Genomic DNA, 22392 nt, shown 5'->3' on the forward strand with positions numbered 1-22392 from the left:
GTAGCAGTTTTTTCTTCATGATAGATGAGGCTTGCTGATAGGTAAAAATCAACAATCCACATGTTGTCTTCCTTTCTTTTCATTGTTCTCTGCTTCTTTTTTACTCAACATGCAACGCCTCTGCTGGAAAGCAGCCCCCCTCCTGAATTAACATTGATTTTGGCTAATAAAATTCAGATTGTGTTACCAAGCTAATATGAACAAATCATTACCCAATGCATGGCTGAGTTTCAGACATAATTATCACTGCTACCTTGCTCTCTCCTGGCATCACTGCTGCATTATCTCAGGACACAATGCTAATAATAAATGCATGACAATAGCCTGTTGTGTCATATTCCTTCAGATGAACAAGGAGCATAAAAATCTTGCACCATGGGGCTGCATGAAAAAAATGTGAAATCCATATTTTTCTCTTTTTTTGGATATAAAATTTAGTCTATAAAATAAATATATGTTGTGTCCAACATTGCATGAATGGAAGACAGCTCATATAACTGAAATTTCCTTCCTCCCAGCTCCATAAACATAAGAACATAAGAAGATCAGAATAACCTATGATGTTGTAAAGTGTTTTTAGTGCTTTGTTTGCTGCCCTCGGCTCCTGCTGGGAGGAAGGGTGGGATACAAATGAAAGAAAGAAAGAAAGAAAGAAAGAAAGAAAGAAAGAAAGAAAGAAAGAAAGAAAGAAAGAAAGAAAGAAAGGCCCATCTGGTCCAGTATCTTTTTCTTAGAGTGGTTAACAATCAATACATGAGTGCAAAAGATGAGAGCCAATAAACTGAGCTTGACTCATAGTAAGATGGAGGCACTGTGGGTGGCTCACATGTCCAGGAGATAGGCAAAATTGCCTGTTCTGGATGGGGTTGCAAGCCTTCTGAGAGGACATTTGCAGCCTGTGGGTCCATTGCTCAAGCGCTTTAGGTGGCTAGGAGCAGAGCTTGGAAAATTTACTTTTTTGAACTACAACTCCCATCAGCATGGCCACTGGATTGGGCTGATGGGAGTTGTAGTTCAAAAAAGTAAATTTTCCAAGCTCTGACTAGGAGCTGCATAAAAGCTGCATCTGGTAAGACAACTGCAGCCATTACTGGATTGGGATATCTTAGCCACTGAGTTTCAGGCATTGGCATCCCAAAATTAGACTACTGCAATGTGGGGTTTCTTGTATTTGGTCCAAAACTTACAACTAATGCAACCCTAGTATAGCTCAATCTATCAGTTATTGTGTATCCATTGTTAAATACTTTTATGTCAAGTACTTTTATAGACGCTGCTTTCACACATGCAGCTTATTGTATCAATTTTTCAGGTTAAAATGGTAGTGCTTGTTTCCAATTTCTAAAATTCCTTTCACACTGCAGGAACTGAGGTTTTTCAGCTGATATATTGGCATTTCATAGAATTATGGAATAGTTGGAAGGGGCCTATAAGGCCATTGAGTCCAACCCCCTGCTTAATGCAGGAAACCAACTTGAAAAATACCCAACAGGAGGGTATCCTGCTGTCTCTTGAATGCCTCCAGTGCTGGAGAGCCCACTATCTCCCTAGGTAATTGGTTCCATTGTTGTGCTACTCTAACAGGAAGTTTTTCCTGATGTTCAGCTAAAATCTGGCTTCCTGTAACTTGAGCCCATTGTTCTGTGTCTTGCACTTTGGGATATTCAAGAAGAGATCCTGGTTCTCTTCTGTGTGATAACATTTCAAGTAATTGAAGATTATGAATGTGTTTGAATTCTTTTAAATATTGTATTGTATTTAAATACTGTATCTTGGTGAAGGGTGGGCAATCATCATCATCATCATCTCCCCGCTGTCTTCTCAAGGCTAACCATGCCCAGTTCTTTCAGTCTCTCCTCATAGGACTTTGTTTCCAGTCCCCTGATCATCCTTGTTGCCCTCCTCTGAACCCGTTCCAGTTTCTCTGCATCCTTCTTAATGTTCAGTGCCCAGAAATGGGTTCAGTACTCAAGGTGAAGCCTAACCAGTGCCAGATGGATTGCAATTTGGAAACCATACTTCTATTAAGAAGGCCTAAAATAGCATTTGCCTTTTTTGCAGCCACATCACACTGTTATTTATTATTTGATTTATATCCCACCCTTCCTCCCAGTAGGAGCCCTGTTGGCTCATGTTCAGCTTGTGATCAACAACAATTCCAAGATCCTTCTCACATGTAGTATTGCTGAGCCATCTAACTGTGCATTTGGTTTCTTTTTACTAGGTGTAGAACTTTGCACTTATCCCTGTTAAATTTCATTCAGTTGTTTTCAGCCAAGTGCTCCAGCCTATCAAGATCACTTTGAATTTTGTTTCTGTTTTCCAGGGTATTAGCTATCCCCCCCAATTTTGTATTATCTGAAAATCAGATAAGCACTTCCTGTGCCTCCTCATCAAAGTCATTAATAAAAATGTTGAAGAGCACTGGATGCAGGACCAAGCCCTGTGGTTACCTCCGCCCAGTTTGAGAAGGAACCGTTGATAAAGCACTCTTTGAGTACCATTCTGTAGCCAACTGTGGATCCCCCTGATAGTTGTTCCATCCAGCCCACATTTAGCTAGCTTGCTAATCAGAATATCATGGGGCACTTTGTCAAAAGCTTTGCTTAAGTCTGCATCTGTGTTAGAATTGCTTGTAATGTTTTTAACCCCTTTTTAAAAGATGTTTTTAAAGCTTTTTAAAAACATTTTAAAAATGTTTTTAACATTGTTTTGTTTTAATGTATTTTAAGGTCTGTTTTTATGATGTTTTAAAGTGTTTTTAGCCCTACTGTTCGCCGCCCTGGGCTCCTGCTGGGAGGAAGGGCAGGATATAAATCAAATAATAAATAAATAAATAAGTCGAGATAGTAGGTCCACACTATTCCCACAGTCTAACAGGGAGGTTACCCAATGAAAAAATGAGATGAGATTAGTCTGGCAGGATTTGTTGTTGGCAAATCCATATTGAATTCGAGTAATCACTGGATTGTTTTTAGATTGATGCATTATAATCTGCTCCAGAATTTTCCCAGGCATTGATTTCAGAGTGATAGGCCTATAGTACCCTGGTTCCTCCTTTTTGCCTTTTTTGAAGATAGGGACATCATTAGCCTTCTTCCAGTCATCCAACACTCACCCATCCTCCACAATTTCAGAAAGACAATGGTTCTATTTTTTGCAAATTGCTTTCACCCTGCTGCAGTGATCAATGGCTTGTTTTTGTCCCTCACCTATTACACATATATGCAGTGTAGCTCTCCTATAATTCACTGCATGAGTTGGTGTCTGGACACAGGGGTATGTGTGGGAAAAGGAGGAAGGCGAAGCTGCTTCCTGCTCCTACACTGGAATACCAGTACAATTTTCATCTGGCAAAAAAAAAAAAAAGACATGCACCTAAAGGGCAGGAACGCAGTGCATACCAGGATGCCTGTCACATGAGTGGCTACAGCTAGTGCAAATCTGCTGTGATTTTTCAGGTTCCTGAGCTTGCAAGTGGATTTTTTCCAGAATAATTTATGACGAAAATGAGTACTAAATGTTCACTATATTCCACTAGATTTCCAGAACTAGCTTTTATATTTTGTGAAAGATCAAATAAAAAGTACAAACTACCATGTAAGAAATCATTGGATTAATGGAATAAATTGCAGTGTGAAAATAGTCACTGTCTTGCAGGAGGACGACACAGGGTGTGAACACTACCCTCTCACCAAGAGGAAAGGATCCTATCCAGGATCATTGTCATAGACACTGATAAAGCAGATGTACATAACTAGAAATATTTGGGAGCAAACAAATAACTCAGATCAGAATAAAACCCTGGCAAAGATAGTTGGAATGAGTCACTTAGCACAGGGCCAAAAGCAACTTGGACTGTCTACAACTTGGATTGATGGACATATCAAGCCATCATTTTTTTTTTACAAAAAGCATGTGTTTATGAGCTCTAAGTGCAGATTTTGCAACAATCACTTACAAAGAACACTGGTTTTGCAAGATTTCAGAATAGTGCCTGTGGCACGCTTCCTGGCCAATGTATCAGTTCAACATAGAAAAATCTGAGAAGAATATGTTAAGATGTTTTGAAAGTCAACCAGTATCTACATCTGTGGTTAGCTGGTGCTCCAGCCCTGGGAGGTCAGTACAGATTTTGATGATGGAAGAGCATTAATAAATAAAAGACTGCTGGATGACTAGGAAAGGCTCATCCATCAAAACTTCCAGAGGATGGACATGACTCATATTCTGTGTGCTGTTCTTCTCTTGTGTTTCCTCATTCTGTTTTATTTGCATGCAGCTAGCACCATCTGAGAAACGTTACAGAATAAAAGCTCAGACATCTTCTAGTTCTTTAGTGATTAACTGCACATTAGTGGATTTATGCCTTGCCCTAATTCATTGTTGTAAATGCATGAGTAGGGTTTCAAGTATCATCTGGCATGTTATGAAAGCATTTAAAAGCAGTGGCAAGGCACTTGGTTGCTTGAATGTTTTGTGCATAATGAGACATCCATGAGAGCTGCCAGAGTCCACAATAAAGATCCATTCTAACATCTTCCATTACCCCTTGAAGGGGAGATTGTTGATTGAAAGCAGCCATCTTCTAAAATGTTATGAACTATCTTCTCTAGGATGCATTACTTAATCCCATAGATACAAAAATGTATTTTATTTATTTATTAATTAATTTTTTATCCTGCCCTTTCTCCCAGAAGGAGCCCAGAGCAGCAAACAAAAAACTAAAAACACTCTAAAATATCTTAAAAACAGACTTTAAAATATATTAAAACAAAACATCTTGAAAAACTTTTTTAAAAACTTTAAAAATATCTTTAAAAGCAATTACAACACAGATGCAGACAGGTCTGTACTCAAAAGGCTTGTTGAAAGAGGAAGGTCTTCAGTATGCTCCAAAAAGATAACAGAGATGGTGCCTGTCTAATATTTAAGGGGGGGGATTCCAAAGTGTCAGTGCAACAACACTAAAGTTCCACGTTCTATGCTGTGTGGAGCAGACCCTCTAATTAGAAGCCCTCACCTGCAGAGTGCAATGGCTGACTGGGCATATAATGGGTAAGACAATCTTTCAGGTATCCTGGTCCCAAGCTGTACAGGGCTTTGTACATCAAAACCAGAACCTTGAACTTGGCATGGTAGCTAATGGGCAACCAGTGCAATTCTTTCAGCAGTGGGGTGACATGTTGGTGATACCCTACCCCAGTGCTGCTGCTTTTTGCACTAGCTGCCGCCTCTGGACCAACCTCAAGGGCAGCCCCACATACAGCACATTACAGTAATCCAGTCTAGAGGTTACAAGTGCATGGACCACAGTGGTCAAGCTTACCTGGGTCCAGAAATGGCAGCAGCTGTCTTACCAGCTGAAGCTGGTAAAAGGCACTCCTAGCCACTGAGGTCATCTGGGCCAATAGCAATGAAGATGGATCCAGGAGCATCCCCAGACTACAGACCTGCTCTTTCAGAGGGAGAACGACCCCATCCAAAGCAGGAAACTGACCAGTTATCTGAACTAGGGAACACCAACCCACAGCACCTCTATCTTGCTAGAATTCAGACTCAGTTTATTGTCCCTCATCAAGCCCACCATGTCCAGGCAGCAGTTCAGGGCTTGCATGGCCTCTCCCAATTCAGTTGTTACTAAGAAACAGAGTTGGGTATCATCAGTGTACTGCTGACACCTCACTCCAAATCTCCTGATGACCACTCCCAAGGGATAGATGTTAAACAGCATGGGGGACAACATGGTACCCTGTGGCACCCCACAGCACAACTGACAGGGGGCTGAAAGACAATCACCCAATGCTATTCTCTGAAAACAACCCTGGAGGTAGGATCAGAACCATTGTAAAAAAAAGTGCCTCTGATACCCACCTCACCAAGTCAGCTCAGAAGGATACCATGGTCAATAGTATCAAAAACCATTGAGAGATCAAGTAAGAATAACAGGGTTGCACTCCCCTTGTCCTTCTTCTGATAAAGGTAATCCATCAGGGTGACCAAGGGTGACTCAGTCCCATAACCAAGCATGAACCCAAATTGGAATGGGTCAAGATAATCTATTTCATCCAAGAGTACTTGCAATTGCTACACCACAACCTTCTCAATCACCTTCCCTAAAAAGGGGGGATTTGCAACCAGGCTGTAGTTGTCACAAACCAATAGGTCCAGGGTAGGCTTTTTCAGGAGCAGTCTGATCACCTGTGGCTGGGAACACCCCCTCCCACAAAGACTCATTAACTATACCCTGGATCCATTTGGTCATACCCCCTCACCAAGCTTTAATAAGCCAAGGAGGACTGTAAAAAGTGCCTCTCCAATCATAATGGTTGGGCAAGAGAGGTAGAGTGATCCCTCAAATAAGCTGGCTCCACATTGTTTGGAGCCTTGTATGCTAACAACAAAAGCTTACATTTGGTTCAATAGCCTATTGGCAGTGCAGATTTCTCAGCAGATATGTTATTTATATTATTGGTGGCCAGTTGCCATCAACAGCGAAGCTGGTGCATTGTACACTATCTTGCAATTGTTTGGGCAGATTTATGGGCAACTGCACATAAAGTACATTACAGTAATCCAGTTTTGGGATTACCAGTGTCTGGACCACTGTGGTCAAACTATCCCAATCCAGTAATGGCTACAGATGTCATACCAACTGAAGTTGGAAAAGGTGCTCCTGGCTACAGATGATGATGGCGACAATAACAATGATAATGATGAAATATATATCCCACCCTTCTTCCAAAGGAGCCCAAGATGGAAAACATCAATACTAAAATAATACAATTAAAACTTATAAAAAATTAAAAATAACCTCCTAAAAATAGTCAAAAACTCCTAAAAGCAATCACCTACTCTCAAAATTAATAATTTCAGAGTGTCCAGGGGCAGATATTTCATGCATTGAATGCCTGGGTACACAGGAAGGTTTTTTACATTTCTCCTAAAAGTTAATAATGAAGCAGATGCACCTCTCTAGGGAAGGCATTCTACAAATGAAAAACAGATTGTACAGCTAATTCCCAAACACAGGAACCACACAGCACCTCCATTCTATCAGAATTTAGCCTCCATTTATTGGATCCCATCCAGTCCATCACTGCTTCTAGATAACTGTTCAACACCTTCTCAGCTTCTCCTGATTATGATAAAATTGACAGATAGAGCTGTGTGTCGTCAGCATACCAATGGCACCATGTTCCAAATACCCAGATGATAGCTCTGAACAGTTTCATATAGATGTTGAATAGCATCAGCATAGCACAGAGCAATTTCAAGGGCCTCCATTCTTTGCTGTGATACTTTTGCCCAGGCTTTTGCCAGCTATGCTTCTAGTGAGTAAACAGATAAAAGTGTCTGAAAAGCTATTCTACATAAAAGAATATATGCCTTTTTCATAATAAAAATAACAATAATGGGAGGGGGAGCATTCCCCTGCCTCAAAGGCATAGTTGAAATAAGCTTCCCATAATAGAAAAAAGACAGCTGAGCTGTGTTTGCAGAAAAGCCCTAAAATGTTGCCTTTGAAAAGAAAAATGGCTCTGACAAATCTGATTGCAATTTATGTGATGGATTTTGCAGACTATGAGCACCAAATTAATATTTTCAGACCTCAACCCTGCAGTTATCTTCTCCCTTTTGAAGGCAATTAATATACAAAGTCCAATTGGTCTGTTTTTTTCCGCCAATCTTCATGTTGCAGAATTTGTTAGCTACATTTGAAAAGATTAGAAGATTCAATGACTATCATCTCTTGCTGTGCCGGTGATTTGGTTCAGCAAATTGACACCTCAAGTAAAAGAAGGACCATGGATTGCTTTTTAAAAAATGAAATATAGTTGCTCAAGCTTCCTATTTTTTTTAAAAAAAAATATATCCTGAAGGTAAGGTTACTTTCTCAGGAGAAGAAAGATTTGTATATGGTTTCTATTTAACAAATTTAAGACCAGAAATGTGCATACTTCCAACATTGTCATCTGTTCATACACAAGTGCTCATGCACATATGCACACACACACACATACACTAGACCATGTCATTTCAGCCTGGCTATAGGAAATTAGACTGTTTTCCAGTATTTGACAGAAGCATTTGAATTTAGCCTGTAAGCTTCTAGCTGTGACAAAAGCATAGGTATAGATAGGTATGGAACAGTATTTACTGTGGGTTGGTGGATAGGGTCATACACCCTCTGAAACAGCAGGTTCATAGGTTGGGGGTGCTTCTGGATTCATCTTTGTCCCTAGAGGCCCAGGTGACCTCAGTGGCTAGGAGTGCCTTTTACCAGCTGTGGATGGTAAGACAGCTGCAGCCATTTCTGGACTGGAATAGTATGACCACTGTTGACCATGAACCGGCAACCTCCAGGCTGGATTACTGTAATGCACTCTATGTGAGGCTGCCCTTGAGGTTGGTCCTGATGCTTCAGCTGGTGCAACTGCTTCATTGGACAGGGTATTGCCAATAATTACCCCACTGCTGAAAGGATTTCACTGGCTGCCCATTAGCTACCGGGCTAAGTTCAAATTTCTGGTTTTGGTGTACAAAGCCCTATGCAGCTTGGGACCAGGTTACCTGAAATATATTGTCTTACTCCTTATATACCAAGTCGATCACTGTGCTCTACATAGGTAATGGACTTTTAGTGTTGTTGCATTGACACTTTGGAATTCCCTTCCCTGAAATACTAACACTAATACTAAGCACCACCTGTTATCTTTTCAGTGCCTACTGAAGACCTTCCTCTTTCAACAAGCCTTTTAACCAGAGACCTTATCCAAATATGTGTCTGTGCTGGAGTTGCTTTCTAATAAGTGTTTAAAGCTTTTTTTAAAAAAATTAAAATATGCATTGTTTCAATGTTTTTAAAGATGTTTTGTTTTAATATGTTTTAAACTCTTTTTAAAAATATTTTTAGAGTGCTTTTAGTGTTTTTGTTGTTGCCCTGTGTTCCTTCTGGGAGGAAGGGAGGGATATAAATGTAATAAATAATAGTCCAAAAATCTAACACTGTTAATCTTAGTCGCCCCAGTGGTTCTAAGTTTAGGAATCTTGTAGAAGTTGAAATCCCAGTTTTAGCCAAAGAGCCTGCAGGAAGATCTTTAAAAGTCTCATTTCTAAACAGGGATTAACCACCCATATTTTTTAACTAAAGTTGCCAGGTCAGAAGCATCCCAATCCCTGAGATTTCAGGGCCGAGTCTTAATGATGTAATGGGGCTGGGCCTGGTGATGTCACAGGGATGGGCACTGGTGATGTCATTAAGCATGATACAATAAGCATCCACTACAGTTGCTTGGAGCATACAATTCAGACAAAAACATTTCTCTGGGAATTAAAATCTTATCTAAAAGATGATGTTCCCAGGTCCAACTGAAGTGAAGGAATCATTCCTTTTAACCTGCTTAGGCAGCCTGGGTAGGGAACATTTAGCCTACTTGCTTCTGGCAAGAAAGGTTTTAGTGCCCTCATGCCAAGCCAGTCACCAGAAAGCCACCAGAAGGAAGAAAGGAGCCTAGTGTTGTGGAGATGTTAGATGGGGGCACTCAGGAGTAAAGATGGATGCTCCTGAAGGTTGTAATGCTAAACACATTTACTAAGGGACTAAGCCCCATAGAACTCAAAAGGACTTACTTCTGAGTAGATATCATTTGGATTGTGCTGTTGGTAAAGCTGGACTAGGGATCTTCTGCAAAGAAATCCATATCCAAGCAGGATATGGAACCCCCTGCCTGGAATGCCCTGTCCCTGCCTTTTAACATGGCTGCTCCAAACTTCTTTACAGACTTGATCCTTCACTTCACAAAGAAGTTTGAGAAATGAGTAAGAATTCAGAAGACTCCCTGTCCTTTTCTACCTACCATGTGGACTGCAATAAACTCACTTTGACAGCCAACCCAATTCCAGAGATTAATAATTGACAGAGGGAAAACACACATGATTTGGTCTACCTTCACAGGCAGTAGATTGGGAACAATTGCAATTGAAGCCACATTTCCCAGTGTGTGACTTCTCCTTTACCACTATTGGGTAAGAAACAAACTGTCATGCATCAACAAGGTGAATCATCAGTGGGTTTTAGGGGGTTGAGCTGAGTGTATAGAACCACTGTTGCTGCTTCTATGAATGTAAAGGAGTGAGGTTAAAGATAAATGAAATGTTAGGGACTAGTAAAGCAAGAGTTGTAATCAAACAGCACCTCTATGACATTGAACAGCAAAGCAATTTTGCTGCTATAAGAAAATTCTTCCCATGGTATAACAGCCTCCTGCTTAGTTATCATAATTCACAGGCACCCTATTTACAAAATCTAATAATTCTTAAATATAGAACAGCTTTTACTAGAGCAAGATTGCACATACTACCATCAGCCGTATTAGAAGGGCATTTTAAAAGAATTCCACTGCAAAATTGTGTATCCCATGCGGAAATGGTAGTATTGAAACAGTAGCCCATGTAATGCTAGTCTGCTCTTTCTATAGAGCTTTGAGAAGTGAGCTGATTACCCCTCTGCTGTCATCTTTTCCAGGGCTTTCAACTAACTTCTATGTGGTTTTTCTTCTTGCAGACCAAGAGCAGAGAGTGATAGAAATGTCTGCAAAATTTTTAGCAGGTGCCATTAAGATCTACTATAGTACCTTGAGTTTATGATGATGGATTTTGGATATATTAATTTTATCAGCCAGCATCCCACATAAATTCTAGAATTTTAGTAGAATAACATAATTAAGCTGTATATCTACTTCTTATTGTTTTTGTATATTCCAATTGCAATGGCTTGTGGCTAATGCAAATAAAGGAATTGATTTGAGATTTGAAATGTAAACAGAAAAAGAAAAACAAAAGACAGTGATGATTTCCTAAATGCAATACCATAGTAACCACAATTCCTATGAGTAAGACAGAAAACTCAGCATCCCACACCAGTAAGGATTCCTAACAAAAAACAAACTAAAACTCTAGTCAGCCAGTCAGCCAAGGTTGCAGAAATCCCTATGCAGCATAACATGACCCAGGGGTTGCAGTTAGTGCAGAATGCTGTGGCATGATTGCTGATGTGCATGAGACCCTATCAGCACATAATACCTCTGCTCTGAAATCTGCACTGCTTGCTAATTTGCTACCAGGTCAAGTTCAAGGTGTGCTTTCCATGTTCAGGGTACCACATAATACTTGTTCTGCCCTTGTAAGAAATCAATCCTTTAGTGTGGCAGCACCTATGCTTTGGAACTCCCTGCCTATTGACATTAGGCAGACACCTTCATTGTACTCTTTTCAGCATCTGCTAATAACATTATTGTTTAGGCAAGCCTACCCAGGCATGTAGAAGCTATTGTTTTAAATCTGTTTTTAACTCAATGTTGGTTTTATTATTTTGAATGTTTTTAAATACCTGTATTTTACTGCTTGTACCTATAATTTTATTGCTTTAATTCCTTCTGTAAACTGCTTTGAAGTTTTTTACAATAAAGCAGTATATAAATATTGTAAATAAAATACATAAATACATTTTGGAGTCCCTGTGTCCCTGAGTCTCTTTTCACTTTTAGGAACAAAGGAATCTGCCTTATACCGACTTAGGCCATTTGGTATCATCTAGCTCAGTACTGATGACATGGACTAGCATTGGCTTTTCAGAATTCCAGGCAACAGTCTTTTCCAGAGATTGAATTTTGGACCTTTGCATGCAAAGCATATGCCCTATCACTGAGCTACAGCCACTCCCCTTTTTAAAATAGTATCTTTTAACATTTTATTTTCAATTCACTAATGAATGCACAGCATACCTAGGGCAGATCCCACCATTCATTTAAAGCAGCGTTACCCAATCTTTTTTGACCCAAGCCCCTTTGCAAAATCTTTTTGTGCCCAATGCCCCCCTCAGATTAAGTATATGCCAATGCTTCCTATTCTTCCCTTAAAATATGAGTAATGCATAAAAGGTATTTTCAGTGATTATTACTGATCTTTTTTATCATGCATTTTTAGTGCACTTAGATTACACATTGAATTCTTAGTATGATTTATTATTATACATACATAGTTATAGTTATTATTATTATTATTTATTAAATTTATATACCGCCCGACTAGCAATAGCTCTCTGGGCAGTGAACATAAAATAGCATAAAAATAGTTATAGAAAAGTAAATAAAATGAGATTTATTATAAAATACCAGTGTGATCCTTGAGCTTGATGAGTTTTGGCTAACTTCACAATATCTGGAGTATACTCGGATAGTAATAGTCTTACACTGTGTTACATAACAACAAACTCATTCAGTTTACCGGCACTGTTTCATTAAACAAGTTCATTTAAACATCACAGAAACAACGGGGAGCGAGTGTGTCCCATTCCTGAAGAAAACCAGTGAATAACTGACTGTCTGCGTCACCCATTTGCACATGGCACTCATCCGTTGGAAGAATGCACCCTCCACCAGCACACCCAGCTTATCAAACACTCTCTCGTGATTGGTTCCAACATCCCTCAAGACAGCATCGGAACATTACCTAGTGCCGGGGTGTGGCTAATATCCCCATTCCTTGATATGACATTGGCTGCTATTCAGAATTTCTTTACCTAAGAGCACACACTATTTATAGTGTTATTTCCATGAATTGAGACTATTAAATGTTGGTCAGTGAAGCATGCTGTGAGACTCACAGACAGGGTTTTTAGAAGACAGAGTGAAACCTGAAGCAGAAGGGTTAAGCTGGAAGAACAGAGCGCCAGTTTGCCAAGGTCAGCAGCTGGCTGGGAAAGCAGATAAGGAGGAACTCTTGGAAAAACTTAGTGTGGGGGAAGAGCTGTCTGTGAAGAGAACTGTGTCTAATGTCTTTGCCTAGTAAAGACTCTTACAAGAACTTGCCTGGCCTGGCTTATTTACTGTTCTATGCGACTCTTGGATTCCATCCTTGTATGATCTATACACGCACACGCAACAGGGGTTATGGGCCCAGCTTATCTTACAAGGTAACGGGTTTGAGAGCTGTTGACGTGACGTTGCTGCAGAGAGAAACAAAGTGCAAGAAAGAGGCAAGTAAGAGTGGGCAACATGGCTGTAAACCTGTTATCCGGGATGCCGATGGAGAGACTGAATGCTGTAAAGTACTCCAGCTGGAAATGGAGAATGAGAGCAGTTCTGATTAAAGAAGATTTGAATGATGTCGTAGAAAAACCCCCTCCGGCAGCTCCTTCAGCAGCGTGGTTGAAGAAAGATGAGAAAGCGAAGGCTTTTATTACTCTGGGGCTGTCTGATTCTCAACTGTTGCTGGTGAGTAATGAGCCGACAGCTAATCAGATGTGGGAGAAGCTAAGAGCCGCTCATGTGCAGCAAACTGCTGGGAGCAGGCTGTGTTTAGCACGGAAACTTTATCAGATGTGTTTTACAGATGAAGTGACTATGACAGAGCATCTGGCTGAATTTCGTAGATTAAATGCTGAGCTGCAAGATAGAGGAGTGCATCATAGTGACATTCAGATGGTCTATATACTGTTATCTTCATTTGATCAAAAATGGGATGTCATGGTCTCTAGTCTGGAAACTTTACCCGACGGACATCTGAATTTGGACTTTGTAGAACAGAAACTTCAACAAGAGTGGAATAGAAGACAAGAGAATAAGAAAACAGCGTTAAAAGAGACTGTGGCTGTACAACAACAACATCAAAGAAGCAGGCAAGAGGATAAAATATGTTACTTTTGTGGGTCCCGTGGACATATACAGAGACATTGTTTAAAGAAGAGAAATAACAGGGACTTTGGAAGTCAGAGAACAAGCGTGAACTTTGTTACTAAGGAGGACAATAAACTCATTAACTCTAAGTGGCTTCTCGACAGCGGAGCGCCTAATTGCCTAATCACAGACTCTAGTTTATTTTACACTTCAAAGCCAGCGCAGGAGAAGATTTATCTGGCTGACGGATCGTCTCAGGACGCGATTGCAAAAGGCACGCTCAGGTTGAGTAATTTGGGAACTATATTAACAGATGTATTATTGGTTTCTGGTTTAAAATATAACATTCTATCAGTAAGAAAATTGGCTCAAATGGGTTGTAAAGTTACATTCGAAGGGGATAGATGTTTTGTGAGAAAGGATGGTGAAATATGCATGCAAGGGAAATTACAGAACCAAATGTTTATGGTTGAGTGCAATCTTGATAAACCCATGTGTGCCTGGATAGGAGTTAATAAAAATAAACATGATAATTGTTTCCATGAATGGCACAGAAAATTAGCACACGCACATTTCGAAAAGGTGCAAAACACCCCAAAACATAGTCAAGATTTGAAATTAACACATTGTGAGCATGTGGATGAGTGTGAGGTATGCTATAAAACAAAAATGACTGTGACTCCAGTAAATAAGAGCTGTGAAAGCATGACCACTGAACCCTATCAGCTCATACATGTGGATTTGGCTGGACCTTTCCAGTGCTCAAAAGGTGGAGCAAGGTTTTATTTAGTGATTGTGGATGATTTCTCCAGATTTACACATGTATTCTTATTGAAAAAGAAAAGTGAAGCAGAAGAGAAATTAAAGGCATTTATACAGAGGACAGAAACACAATATGGGGTTGTTATCAAGAATATCAAATCAGATCAAGGTGGGGAATTTACCAGTAATTCATTTAAAACATATTTGGAAAAGAAGGGAATAATACAGAGTCTCACTGCTCCCTTCAGCCCATCCTCCAACGGAACTGCAGAGAGGAGGAACCGGTCATTGCAGGATTCAATGAGAGCCATGCTAGCAGATGCAGATATGAATAACACTTATTGGGGTGAATGTATTCTGTACACTGTTTATATTCAGAACTGCCTTATGCACAGAACAATAGGCATGTCTCCCTATGAGAAACTGACTGGAAGAACGCCCAGGGTGAAACACATAGAACGTTTTGGGGCAAAATGCTGGGTACATATTGCAAAACAGAAAAGGCATGGTAAATTAGGCTCAAGAGCTCAGGCAGGACGCATTTTGGGATTTCAGAATTCATATTATAGAGTTTGGTTGCCTGAGAAACAACAAGTGGTGTTAAGCAGAAGCATAAAGGTGATAGATAAACCTTGGAGAGACAGTCAAACAGTGATCCTAGATGGTGCAAGCAAGCAGGAAGCAGCAGATGTTCCTTTTGGGCAGCAAATTCCATTAAGAACTGCATTGACTGATCTAATACACGGTGGCAAACGTACTGTAAAAAGACTGAGAAGTGAAGACATGGCAATGCAAGATACAGAAATGCCAAGTACCAGTGCAGGAACAGGTGCAGGTACAAGTAAAATTGAAAGTGAGGAAGAAATGGAAATAGATAATGTTAGAAGGTCAGAAAGAAAAACGAAAGGTCAACCACCTCAGAGATTCACATTTAATGTTACACAACAGAATAATGAGACAGATGAATATCCAGTAGAATGGGAAAAAGAAGGACCAATAGACAAAGAAACAATGGATCTCATGTGGAAGTTTTGTGTTGAGAAATGAAATATAAATGTATTATCAAATAAAAGTGAACAAAAATGACTCTGTAAAACCTGTGTGAATAAAGAAATAAAGAAACAAGAACTGAACTGAAAATGTAAATAGAAACTGTAAGGAAACAAACCATGTACTGATATGTATTGTAATGAAAAGTTAATATTGTAGAAATGTAATGATGAACAATGAAGTTTTGTAATCTGTGAGTCTCAGGTGGGGGCTGTTGGTCAGTGAAGCGTGCTGTGAGACTCACAGACAGGGTTTTTAGCAGAGAGAGTGAAACCTGAAGCAGAAGGGTTAAGCTGGAAGAACAGAGCGCCAGTTTGCCAAGGTCAGCAGCTGGCTGGGAAAGCAGATAAGGAGGAACTCTTGGAAAAACTTAGTGTGGGGGAAGAGCTGTCTGTGAAGAGAACTGTGTCTAATGTCTTTGCCTAGTAAAGACTCTTACAAGAACTTGCCTGGCCTGGCTTATTTACTGTTCTATGCGACTCTTGGATTCCATCCTTGTATGATCTATACATGCACACGCAACATTCTAACTGTGGACAAAACAGTTTAAAAATTAATGATTTGCATATTAAATAAAATTAAACTTAAATGTTTCAACTGTTGCATCAGACCACCAAATGTCAATGCCCCCAATGAACCCAAATGCCCCCTAAAGTTTGTAGTCACGCCAACGCCCCCTGAAAGGCTGTAATGCCCCCCAGGTGGGCGCTACTACCCGCTGATTGGATGGAATTGCTGTTGGGAATTGCTGATTTAAAGCATATTCAACACATATTTGAAGCACATGAAACTACACTTCCCAGGATTATTTGGGGGAAGTCATGCACTTTAACTGCAAGTTGGATGTGCTTTACATGTATTGTGTGGACCTACTTCATAAACTTTGACTGCATATAAATTGTTTTAATTAATTTTTTAAAATGGAAATGAGATATAATGTTTACTGGATGACCATGGGCTACTCACCATACCTCAGCCTAATCTGCCCCTCAGAGTGAAAACAACAGAGGGGTACCATGACCACCCCAATGAAGAAGAGCACACTTAAAATGTAGAGGAAATAATAATGTACAACCACAGTGTGAAATCAGATACTTATCAGGACATAGTATGAAGAAAATTTATATAAGCATGACTGACAAAGATGTTTATTGTTTACACAACCTGTAAAGATATTTATAGTGCAATCGTATGCATGTTTACTCAGAAGCAAGTCCCAATGTATTCTATGGGGCTTACTCAAACAGGGAAGCGTGCACAGGACTGCAACCTCAAGTGATAAGAAATGTCACTTACCCAACTCAAAATTCAGAATCATGCCACTTTAAGCTGTTTTGCAACTGTTTTATTTCTTCTTGTGAGATGTGAGCTGCCTTGGTTTCCGATCGGCAACACTACCTCACAGGGATGTCAGAAAGACTCCACATACACACACACTGGAGATGTAAAATACATACACCCCATATAATAGTTTATTGTCAAAACCAGTTGGTTATCGCAGAACTTTTTTTTTAATCAGTATTAGTTTCCTACATAATAAAAGGAGTGACACCTAAGCAAGCCCTGCCTAATTGCTTTAAAAATAGGATTGGAGGGAGAGAGAAAGATTTACAACACAAATACAATCCTTTGCTATGTTCACCCAAAAACCCCATTGATTTACAGCACAATCCTAACCATGTCACCTCAATAAGTCCAATTGAATTCAATGCAGTTCACTCCCAGAAAAGTGAGTATAGGGTTAAAGCTTCGTATTGGGAAGGTTTTCAAAACACTGCCGTCTTCAACTACCCAGGAAAATTTAAACCTGTTTGACTCTTCATAATTAGAAAAGCATAACACATTGTAATGGCATTTAGATCACCTGCGCATAGAGAGAGACAGTTTTCTGGACTTGCAGTGGGGTCTAGCTAGTGCCTGGAGATCAACATATATCTTGTCAATCACAACCCTGACTTTACTTATTGGCTACAAACCTGAAAGGGTGGGGTTAGAGCAGCCAGCTATGAGCTCATTTAACAGAAGGTAGTGGTGGGGGCAGTGTCTGACTTTTTGGTGTATATCTCTTGAACCAGACCACCTAGAAACTTTTTTTTTTAAAAAAGTGAAATCTCATAGTCCGGAGATTGAGGTGGCTCACCCAGAGTCTCAGAGAGCACCCAAAAAATCTGGTGTATCCGGGCAAAAATTGGAGACCTGGCAACCCTATTTTTAACCTTCCTGAACTGTCTTAAGAAGAGGAATAGCATAACTGTTGTTTACCTCTTTTCACATTTAGTGTATAGTGTTTTGCACATTAAAAGTGTTTTGCATGTTTTATGTGTACAGTTATTTAAATTTTAAACCAGTACTTTTAGCTCCCAGTATTCCCATGGTAGGACACAATAAAAGAACAGGTACAATATAATAGAGCAATCTCATAAATCTCATAAAATAAATAAAACAGCAGCATAAAATAGCCGATAAAGCATAATAAATAAAGCAGAACAGATGAAACTTTTGCATAGGCTTAAATGGTTTAAAAGGCTCAGAGAACAAGTAAGGTTTTTCCTGATGCCAAAAAATGGCATCAGCATAGTTGACAGGTGTGAGCATCCCTGGAAAGTGCATTCCAAATATGGAGTGCCACAACTGAAAAGGCTCTCCTGCTGGCCGCTACCCCACAGAAGGGAGGAGAAGTCAGAGGAACATCTTAAAGGATGATCTCAGTACGGGAAGAGATGGTTCCAACAAGTACCTGGGCCTTAAGCCATGACAAGCTTTACTATGAAGAGAAATGCCAGCATTTGAAACTGAGTTCAGAAAAACACTGGGAGCTGGGAGCCCAGTGTAGCATTTTTAAACACTGGCACCATGTGGTCCCAATGCCTGGCTCCAGCTGGTAGCCTCAGAGCTGGATGTTAAACAAGTTGCAGTTTCCAAACAACCGTCAAATGGCTGTCTCATGTGCCATACATTGCAGGTGTCTGACCTGGAGTTTACAGAGCATGGATAACCACTGTGAGGCTGTCCCTCTGTGCTCAGAATGTGTTGAAAGGTGGTAATAACACAAATGATTAATAAGAATTACAGGTAATGGTAATGGATAAAGGCGGTTTTACAATTCTTGGAAATCTGGCCTAAGGTTTCAAATCTCCTTTGAATTTATGAGCAGCACAAAATTATATTCACAAACTGAAGCTAATAAAATATGTTCCAGTCTTTTTTCATTCGATACTGAATGACTGTCTTAACTATTAGATTGATGTCTCTTCGCAAAAAGTATTCTCAGCAAAAATTGTGCTTATACCAACACTTTCTGAAAACTTTTGGCATGGGATTTCCAGTTAGGTTTTATACTTAATTTAGTTAATTTAGAAAGTGTGTGTGTGGGGAGAGTAACTCAGACTGTTTATATGCAACATGACTGATGCGTAGTTGCTTGCTTTAGTTAGTGGTTGTCTCTGATGGGCTACAGAAAGACAGAGGGGATAATCTTTCATTCCACATCAGTTTACAATTAAAATAAAATAAAATAAATAACTCTTCATGAACGTTTATTAGCATTTTAGTGTGAATTTCTCCTAATATACATATCTTCCCCAATATAGACATTTTTGCAAAGCAATTCTCCTAATATAATGCATTTTTGTATGTTATTTTCACAAATATGTTTGTTTCTGTTTGCATGTTGTTTTGAAAAGCACAAATTAGGCAAATTTGCTATTAAATGCAAACTGAATCAAATTTCTCCTGCATTGAAATGAACAAATTGCATTTCCCTCTCCATATTCTATTTTTTACTATACTTGAACATGCAAATCTAACATGACTGCTATTACACCAGAAATATGACACCTCTAATTGAATCTGCTGAGAAATAACTCCTAACTCAGTTGTGCTCGCTCGCTTCTTTGCTCCAGTTATTTCCTGTTGGCTACCCCTGCTTGAAAGGGTATCCACAAGGCTACAAAAATGACGACTTCTGATTTTACATACAATTCAGAAATCACATTGCTCCATGATTTTCTATAAGAATATATATATAAAACGGATGAGGAAGCAAACTTTATTTTTATACATTGTCAAATATAGGTGCATATTTGTGAAATAAAGCCAGTTTGAATTCGAAGCCTTGGTAAGAGGACCTTGGGTCTCACATCATGCAAATATTATGCAGAAGCTCAAAGTTCAGAATTACAGCATCTCGGGCATTGATTGAGCCTTGTTTCAGTTTGCATTTGGGGTAGTTTATGGCAACTTCATGAGAAAATAATGTTGGGAGACTACTAAGGTACAAAGGATTCAGTGTATTTGCTTGAGGGCATAGTTTGAAAAGTTCCACCTGCAGGGATAAAAGTAATTAATCATAGACAGGGCTAGACTCACTCATATCTTCCTGTAGAGGTAATCTGTAGCGTAAAGAAAGTCTGAAGGTACCACATTCAGGTAGGTGCAGAAAACAAGTTTCAAATTAGTTTTTCTCAAGCAACTTTTAGCTCAACAACTTGCTCAAAACTACAGCCAGTGTTTCTGACTTATGTGGCCACTCAAAGAAAAGCAGTATACTTTTTTTTTTTGTTAAGTTGTAGCCTTGCAGGCAAAAGGAAATAGGAAAGATTTACTGTACTGCAGTGAGAGAGAGAAACATCAGTATGTGGCTGGACCTTCAGAAGGAGTCATTCTAAACTGCAGTTGTGATCCCCCTCATATATAATTTCTCTAACTTTATTCATATACAGATACCAAGCTCCCCCTTACCATTGGCTAAGGGTGAAGAGGACATGTCAAACCTACAGCAATCTTTCTTTCTATTTCTTTTTTAATAAAGGGACATTTAGCAAAGGGCAGTCAAAAAATCAGACTGAAAACAAACTGAAGTCAAGAACATTTGGATGCAGAGGAAACAAGTTCTTGGATATTTAACTATGGAAAATTAACATTTTTGCCTTCTAGATAAAAAGTGTGAGGTTTGACCTTTTCAAAAAGAATCATCGGACCGGGCGGTGGCTACTGCTTCTCTGAACAGATTTTTCATACTAGCATGGTATTACCTCTTGTTCTTTTGTCCCCTGTTTGAAATCAAGTGCTATAGACATCAGCTTTCATATTAATTAAGCTTTTAGTATTGCTCCAGTTGTGACATACTGCCCTTTTTGAGTTGCTTTGTTTGTGACTTATGCATGCTATCATTACACTGTATGTTATGAGAGGCTAAATCAGGCTGCAGCTGATATAAAAAGCAAAATGTTCCAAAAAGCAAAATGTTCCAAGCGGCTATTGTCTGACAAATGTGATGATGCCCATATTTTTAAAAATTCATAGAACACCATGCTGAATATTGCACTACATACTGAAACCTACAAGTGAGTTTACCCACAGTGGCTCTTTATGTACTCTTATGCCTTGCTTACCCTTTTGGTCATTAGGAGTTACCAAACAACTTAATTCAACCTTCATTTACTTATCCAAGAGATTAATCAGAGATGGGAGTGATCAGAAGCAGAAGGGGGAAAAAGAATCCATAATGAAAACAGAAGTTGTTGATAAACATCTATTTCATGTAGGGATGTGCTAGAATTCCCAATTTAGATACAATACCAAATTTTCCATGAATTTTCTTATTATACAGCCACAAGAGTGGCTGTATACTATAGTCAGAATGGACTTTTTGCATTCTGCAATGCTAAATCAAAAATAATCCATGCCATTCTGATGCTTCCAATAAGCTCATTTAAAAACAAAACCTTACAAAACATATAGTCCTGAAGTCAGAAACACTTGCTTAATAACCCTCTAAATTTTCATGGCAATACACAAAACAGTCAAAGAGAATCGATAGTTCAAAGTGTAAAAATAGGGAGAGAGAAAACAGACCCCTTTTGGACTTTTTTCTGTCAGAGTTCTCATAATCTGTTAAAATTAATTAAAAATCAGCCACAGAATACCTGTAATCCTATTACTGACCCTGCCCCATACTCTGACCTTCATCGTCTGCAGTTTAAAAGTTTAAAAAAATGCCCGGATGATTTTGAATTAATTTAAGAAATTTAGCATTGAACTCAATGATGTCAGGAATGCTCAGTGAGAACCAACTTTCAATGTTCTAACCGTCAGACTCACAGCTGCTTGGCTTGCCTAATCAGGGGGCCACATCCACACCAGACTTTGATTTCATGTGAGTCTTGGCTTCCCCCAAAGAATCCTGGGAAGTGTAGTTTGTGAAGGGTGCTCAGAGGAGACTTTTCTTCCCCTGACAGACCTCCAGTGACCAGAGTGGTTTAACAGTCAGCCACTCTGATTGAAGCTGTGTGAGGGGAACAGGGCCTTTCCTAGCAACTCTCAGCACCCTTCACTAACTACACTTCCCAAGATTCTTTGGGAAAAAGTCATGACTGTGTAAAGTAAAATAAAGGTCTGGTGTGGATGTGGCCAGGGACAGCTTTGGTTTAAATTTGTGTGGGAGGCTACATGTGCCTGCTGTAGAATAAAAAGGTGGGGAAAACGCTGAAAAGAATGATACTTTTCACATTGTTTTCCTTTTGGAAAGGAAAGGGGCATCCACTCAGCCCAGTGCCCATCCACCCAATCTCCTCCACTCCCCTTCCTCACTCCCCCTTCCTGCCCATCCCCATGTCCGTTTCACCTATCCTAAGCATCATTGTACATGCAAATGATAAAACCTGCCCTCCCTTCTTCCTCCCTCCTATCCCCTCCCTCCCCTTCCTTCACCCCTCCCTTCCCTTCCCACATGCCCTTCCAATCCCCTCCTTCTTCCTCTTCCTCCTCCTCTTCCCCTCCCCCCATACCCCATGGCCAGTTTTACCTATCAAATGTCCACACAGCCATGAAGCTCACTGGGTGACCTTGGGTCAGTCACTGCCTCTCAGCCACAGAGGAAGGCAATGGTGAACCACCTCTG

The sequence above is a fragment of the Rhineura floridana genome, chromosome 2, assembly GCF_030035675.1.
Source record: "Rhineura floridana isolate rRhiFlo1 chromosome 2, rRhiFlo1.hap2, whole genome shotgun sequence".
NCBI lineage: Eukaryota > Metazoa > Chordata > Lepidosauria > Squamata > Rhineuridae > Rhineura > Rhineura floridana.